Here is a 7,360-nt window from a genome sequence, read left to right on the forward strand (position 1 = left end):
GGCAATCACAGAAGAAAAAGAAATAAAAGGAATACAAATTGGAAAAGAAGAAGTAAAACTGTCACTGTTTGCAAATGACATGATACTATACATAGAGAATCCTAAAGATGACACCAGAAAACTACTAGAGCTAATCAATGAATTTGGTAAATTTGCAGGATACAAAATTAATGCACAGAAATCTCTTGCATTCCTATACACTAATGATGAGAAATCTGAAGGAAAAATTAAGGAAACACTCCCATTTACCATTGCAAAAAAAAAGAATAAAATACCTAGGAATAAACCTACCTAGGGAGACAAATTACCTGTATGCAGAAAACTATAAGACACTGATGAAAGAAATTAAAGATGATACAAACAGATGGAGAGATATACCATGTTCTTGAATTGGAAGAATCAATATTGTTATAATAACTATACCACCCAAATCTGCAGATTCAATACAATCCCTATCAAAATACCAAGGGCATTTTTCACAGAACTAGAACAAAAAATTTCACAATTTGTATGGAAACACAATAGACCCCAAATAGCCAAAGTGGTCTTGAGGGAAAAAAACGGAGCTGGAGGAATCAGACTACCTGACTTCAGACAATACTACAAAGCTATAGTAATGAAGACAAAATGGTACTGACACAAAAACAAAAATATAGATCAATGGAACAGGATAGAAAGGCCAGAGATAAACCCACGCACCTATGGTTAACTAATCTATGACAAAGGAGGCAAGGGTAAACAGTGGAGAAAAGACAGTCTCTTCAATAAATGGTGCTGGGAAAACCAGACAGCTACATGTAAAAAATGAAATTAGAACACTCCCTAACACCATACACAAAAATAATCTCAAAATGGATTAGAGACCTAAATGTAAGACTAGACACTATAAAACTCTTAGAGGAAAACGTAGGAAGAACACTCTTTGACATAAATCACAGCAAGATCTTTTTTCATCCACCTCCTAGAGTAATGGAAATAAAAAAATAAACTAATGGGACCTAATGAAACTTAAAAGCTTTTGCAAAGCAAAGGAAACTACAAACAAGACGAAATGACAACCCTCAGAACTGGAGAAAACATTTGTAAATGAATCAATGGACAAAGGATTAGTCACCAAAATATATAAACAGCTCATGCTGCTCAATATTAAAATAAAAAACAACCCAATCCAAAAATGGGTAGAATACCTAAATAGACATTTCTCCAAAGAAGACATACAGATGGCCAAGAAGCACATGAAAAGCTGCTCAACATCACTAATTGTTAGAGAAATGCAAAACAAAACTACAATGAGGTATCACCTCACACCAGTTAGAATGGGCATCATCAGAAAATCTATAAACAACAAATGCTGGAGAGTGTGTGGGGAAAAGGGAACCCTCTTGCACTGTTGGTAGGAATGTAAATTGATACAGCCACTATGGAGAATGGTAAGGAGGTGCCTTAAAAAACTAAAAATAGAATTACCATATGACCCAGCAATCCCACTACTGGGCATATACCCAGAGAAAACCATAATTCAAAGGACACATGCACCCCAATGTTCACTGAAGCACTATTTATAATAGTCAGTACATGGAAGCAACCTAAATGCCCATCAACAGATGAATGGTTAAAGAAGAAGTGGTACATATATACAATGGAATATTACTCAGCCATAAAAAGGAATGAAACTGAGACGTGGATGGATCTAGAGACTGTCATACAGAGTGAAGTATGTCAGAAAAAGAAAAACAAATATATATTAAAGCATATATGTGTAACCTAGGAAAATGGTACAGATGAGCCGGTTTTCAAGGCACAAATTGAGACACAGATGTACAGAACAGTGCATGGACACCAAGGGGGGAATGTGGCGGGGTGGTGGTGGTGTGATGAATTGGGAGATTTTGATTGACATATATACACTAATATGTATAAAATGGATAACTAATAAGAACTTGCTGTATAAAAAAATAAATAAAATTAAATTTTAAAAAATGTAGCCCTTCTAGTGACTGATACATTCATGATTGCATCCATCCATTCTTTCAACATCCATTCATATATTCACACATTCACCTAGAAAGCACATTTTATTGTGAATAATATATACCAGGTCTGCTTTGGTGCTGGGAACAAAAGTGAAGAGAAGAGTGCTGTGAATGAAATTGTGTCCCCCCCAAAATTCATAGATTGAAGCTCTAATCCCCAGTGTGCCAATGTAACTATATTTACAGATAATGTCTTTAGGAAGTAATTAAATTAAATGAGGTCCTAAGGGTAGAGAGCCTCTCTCTCTCTCTCTCTCTCTGTCACTCTGTCCATGTGTACACACTGAAGAAAGGCCATCTGCTGAGGAGTGGGTATCTGAAAAGAAGGTAACCACCTACAAGCCACGAGAGAGCTCACCAGAAAATGAATCAGCCAACACTTTGACTTTGGACTTTCTAGCCTCCAGACTGATGAGAAGATACATTTCTATTGTTTAAGCCACCAAGTCGGTGGTATTACATTATGGTCTGCTTATTAGTCTGCATTATTAGTCTGCTTGAGCAGAGTAATGCAAAGAGAATCTCTAATTCCCTACTAACAAACTTAAAAATGCTAAAAATTTTATAATTTTTCTCATTTATGAGACACTGTAGGAAGTCTGATTATTTAAGAGTTGATAAAGTGTTAGAATCACCAATATATTAGAGGTGAGATCTCACTCGAGTAAGCACTTGAATAGGTATTTCAAAGATCTATTAAAAAAAGAGATCTTTATTTCCTTTCAATCACATGATAGTTGTAAACTCACATTTCCCTTAAAAACCATCACTGAATTAACAGTAAGTTCTCCATATCTAAACTAGATTTTAAAAGTGAACAACATTGGGATTTCCACTTCTGGGTAGATGGAGTACATGTACATTTCTCTATTATTCTCCCTAAGTACAACAGAAATATTCCTGGATATTACCTATAGGACAAACATATGAAGACACGGAAAGGTGGAGAGAGGAAGGCAGAATAGTTAGGGTTCTCAGGACAACATGGTGGTGAATTCCTTGGGCTTTCTTCTTGTCTTATATCTCCCAGACTGGATGCTGGAAAAGCAGACGATCTGGTTCAGAAAAGTCACTAATAAATAGGAACAAAGGAACAAAAACAACAACAAACTAGAAGGAGGAGAGCCTTAATTCCAGAAAGCTATAGTACATTATTTAAAATGTGAAGATTTAACAAACCAACCCAATCCAAAAATGGGCAGAAGACCTAAATAGACATTTCTCCAAAGAAGATATACAGATTGCTAACAAACATATGAAAGGATGCTCAACATCACTAATCATCTGAGAAATGAAATCAAAACTACAATGTGGTATCACCTCACACTGGTCAGAATAGCCATCATCAAAAAATCTACAAACAACAAATGCTGGAAAGGGTGTGGAGAAAAGGGAACCCTCTTGCACTGTTGGTGGGAATGTAAACTGATACAGCCACTATGGAGAACAGTATGGAGGTTCCTTAAAAAACTAAAAATAGAACTACCATACAACCCAGCAATCCCACTAATGGACATATACCCTGAGAAAACCATAATTCAAAAAGAGTCATGTACCACAATGTTCATTGCAGCTCTATTTACAATAGCCAGGGCATGGAAGCAACCTAAGTGTCCATTGACAGATGAATGGATAAAGAAGATGTGGCACATACATACAATCGAATATTACTCAGCCCTAAAAAGAAACGAAATTGAGTTATTTGTAGTGAGGTAGATGGACCTAGAGACTGTCATACAGAGTCAAATAAGTCAGAAGGAGAAAAACAAATACTGTATGCTAACACATATATATGGAATCTTAAAAAAAAAAAAGAAATGTTCTGATGAACCTAGGGGCAGGACAGGAATAAAGACAGACATAGAGAATGGACTTGAAGACATGGGGAGGGGGAAGTGCAAGCTGGGATGAAGTGAGAGAGTGGCATGGACATATATACACTACCAAATGTAAAATAGTTAGTGGGAAGCAGCAGCATAGCACAGGGAGATCAGCTCGGTGCTTTGTGTCCACCTAGAGGGGTGGGTTAGGGAGGGTGGGAGGGAGATGCAAGAGGGAGGAGATATGAGTATATATGTATATGTATAGATGATTCACTTTGTTATACAGCAGAAACTAACACACTATTGTAAAGCAATTATACTCCAATAAAGATGTTAAAAATATATAAATAAAATATGAAGTTTTTAAGCAATAATTAGGAGATATTCAAAATATCAAAAAAGTATGGCTTACAAATAAGAAAAAAACAGTTTAATACAAACTGTACCTGAGGAAGCCCAGACATGAGTTACATTAAACATAAAATTTTTATCAGTTATTTCAAGCATGCTCAAAGAGTTAAAGAAAACCATGTCTGGAGAATTAAAGGAAAGTATGAAAATATTGTCTCACCCAGTAGAGAATATCAACAGACAGAAGCTATATTGAAAACTGAAGAGAAATTCTGCAGCTAAAAACACAATAAATGAAATTAAAAAAAAAAATTTACTAGAACTGGGCAAGAGGAAATCTGAACTGGCAGAAGAAAGAATCAGCAAACTGAAATATAACTCAATAGAAATTTTACCACCCAAAGAGCAGAGAGACAAAGGAATAGACAATAAATGAACAGTGCCTCAGAAAAATATGAGACAATTAAGCATATCAACATAAGTATAATGGGAGTTTCAGAAAGAGAGAAGAGTGAAAGGGAACAGAAAAAATATTCAAAGAAATAACGAAAATTGGACTGAAAACTTCCAACCTTCAGCTCGGATGAAAAATATTTAAATACATGTCTAAGAAGTTAAAAAAAACTGCTACTAAGATCCAGATCCCAGATGCCATAGTGAAAACATTGAAAGACAAAGGCAAATAGAGATTCTTGAAAGCATCAAGAGAAAAGTGGCTATGTACAGGGAATCTTCAATAACGTTTACAGCTGATTCTATTGCACCAGAATAAGGAATAAGAACAGCACAATCATCTCAATAGACGAAAACCATTTGACAGGACCCAAACCCTTTTATGATAAAAAAAAATCAACAAACTAGGGTTAGAAGGGAACTTCCTCAACTTAACAAAGTCTATGAAAAATACACAGCTAACGTCATCAGAAGGATTAAAGACTAAAAATTTGACCTAAGTTCATGTAGAAGATAAAGATATTTATTAATACCACTTCTATTTAATATTGTCTTGGAGGTTCCATCCAGGGTAAAGGGAAAAAAAGAAAGCTAAAAGCCATTCAGAGTGGAAAGAAGAAGTAAAACTATCTCCATTTCTAGATGAATTGATCTTGTATACAGAAAAGCTTAAGGCATCCACAAAATTACAATTAAAACTAATAAATGAATTCAGCAAGGTGCAGGATGTAAGCCAGCATACAAAAGTCAATTGTATATCAATATACTAGAAATGAACAATGCAGGGATTGCCTGGCTAGCTCAGTTGGTAGAGTATGAGACTCTTAATCTCAGGGTCATGGGTTCGAGCCCCACGTTGGGTCAGTACTCTTTAGAAATGAACAATGCAAAAGTAAAACTTTGAAAAAAATTCTATTTACATTAGCATCAAAAAAATAGAAATAATTAGATATCAATTTAACAAAGAAAGTTCAAGACGTACACTGGATACTCTAAATCACTGTTGAAAGTAATGAAAGAAAACCAAAATAAATAGAAAAACATTAGTCCCTGAATCAGTATATTTAATACTGCTAAGATGGCCATACTCCACAAACCCATGTACAAATTCAGTGCAAGCCATCCCTATCAGAATCCCAGTTACATCTTTTTTCAGTAATTGGGAAGCTGATCTTAAAATTGAAGGGACCCGTTTTTACTCACCCCAAAACACTTCTTGAAAAGGGAGGACAAAATTGGAGTACTCTGACTTCCTGATTTACAAACTCACTACAAAGCTACAGTAATCCAAACAGTGTGTGCTAGAATAAGGATAGATATATAAATGGATGAAATAGAATTGGAAGTATATAAACCCTTACATTTATGGTGAATTAATTTTGGACATAGGTGCCAAGATAATTCAATGTAGGAGTAAATTGTCTTCAACAGATAGTGTTGATACAACTGAATATCTACATGTAAATGAATAAAGGTGGATGCCTATCTCATATCACATACAAAACTAATACAAAATGGACCATAGACCTAAATGAATGAGTGAAAACTATACAATGCTTAGCATAAAATATATGAGTAAATCTTTGCAATCTTGGAAAGTCAATAGTTTCATAGCTAAAACACTAGAAGTACAAGTGACAACAACAAAAAATTAAGTAATTGAACTTCATCAAAATTAAAAACTGTGCTTCAAAGACATTATCAAAAAAGAGAAAAAATAATCAATGGAATGGGAAAAAATGTTTGAAAATGATATATATGATAAGGGACTTATATTAAAAAAATAAAGAACTTACAAGTCACCAATAAAAGGACAAATAAGAAAATTTAAAACTGGACAAAGAGTTTGAATAAACATTTCTCCTAAGAGATTATTTAAATCATCAAGTGCATGAAAATCCTGCATGAAAATCCAATTAATCCTCAACATTAATAGTCATTAGGGAAATAATAAATCAAAGCCACAATAAGACAATACTTTACATCTAATAAGATAACCATATAAAAAGAGAGAAAATAACAAATGTTATCATGGTTGTGGAGAAATTGTTACTCTTTTACATTGTTGGTGGGGTTGTAAAATTATGCAGCTGCTCTTGAAAACAAGTTGACAGTTCCTCAAAATGTTAGACATTGAGTTAACCATATGATGCAGCAATCGGCTTCTAAGTATATAAACAAAACTATGATCTTGTGTATACTGTCTCAATTTCTTAATAGAGTGTTACTGTGAAATCCAAATTTTATGGCTTGATGGGTCAGACAACTTCCCTTCATGATGAGCAACTGAAATCACATGTTAATTTGGTGGCCCATGTAAAATTTCAATCACTGCTAAGACCAATAGCAAGTCAGAAGCTGTTTCTCAAAGTTAAAAATTGATATCTGCAACAGATGGCAGGGCTTTGGTGTAAATTCTAAGGGTCTTCCCTGTGATTCAACTATAATGTCCTATAAAAGGCTCCAAACATCTCTATCTGCCATACACACATTGGATCTACCGGATTATATGGCCCCAAGTGTCAGAATAGCATTTACAGTAGTCTGGACTTGTTGCAGAGCCTTCTCTTGTTCTGGGTTCCATTCAAAACCAGCAGCTTTGTGAATCATTTCATACATGGGCTGGAATAGCACACTCACCCAAATGAAAAATATGTTGCCTCCCAAATCCAAAGAGATCCACTAAGTATGGTGCCTCTT

General features: G+C 34.8%; 1 non-coding gene across 1 annotated transcript; it reads left to right on the plus strand.

Annotated features, from left to right (window-relative positions):
* Positions 1–5,450: 5,450 nt before the first annotated feature.
* TRNAK-CUU (transfer RNA lysine (anticodon CUU)) lies at positions 5,451–5,524 on the plus strand. The gene has a single exon. It is a non-coding gene; the product is annotated as a tRNA-Lys (tRNA).
* The last annotated feature ends 1,836 nt before the right edge of the window (positions 5,525–7,360 follow it).

Source organism: Eubalaena glacialis, chromosome 2 (assembly GCF_028564815.1).
Source record: "Eubalaena glacialis isolate mEubGla1 chromosome 2, mEubGla1.1.hap2.+ XY, whole genome shotgun sequence".
NCBI classification, from domain to species: Eukaryota; Metazoa; Chordata; class Mammalia; order Artiodactyla; family Balaenidae; genus Eubalaena; species Eubalaena glacialis.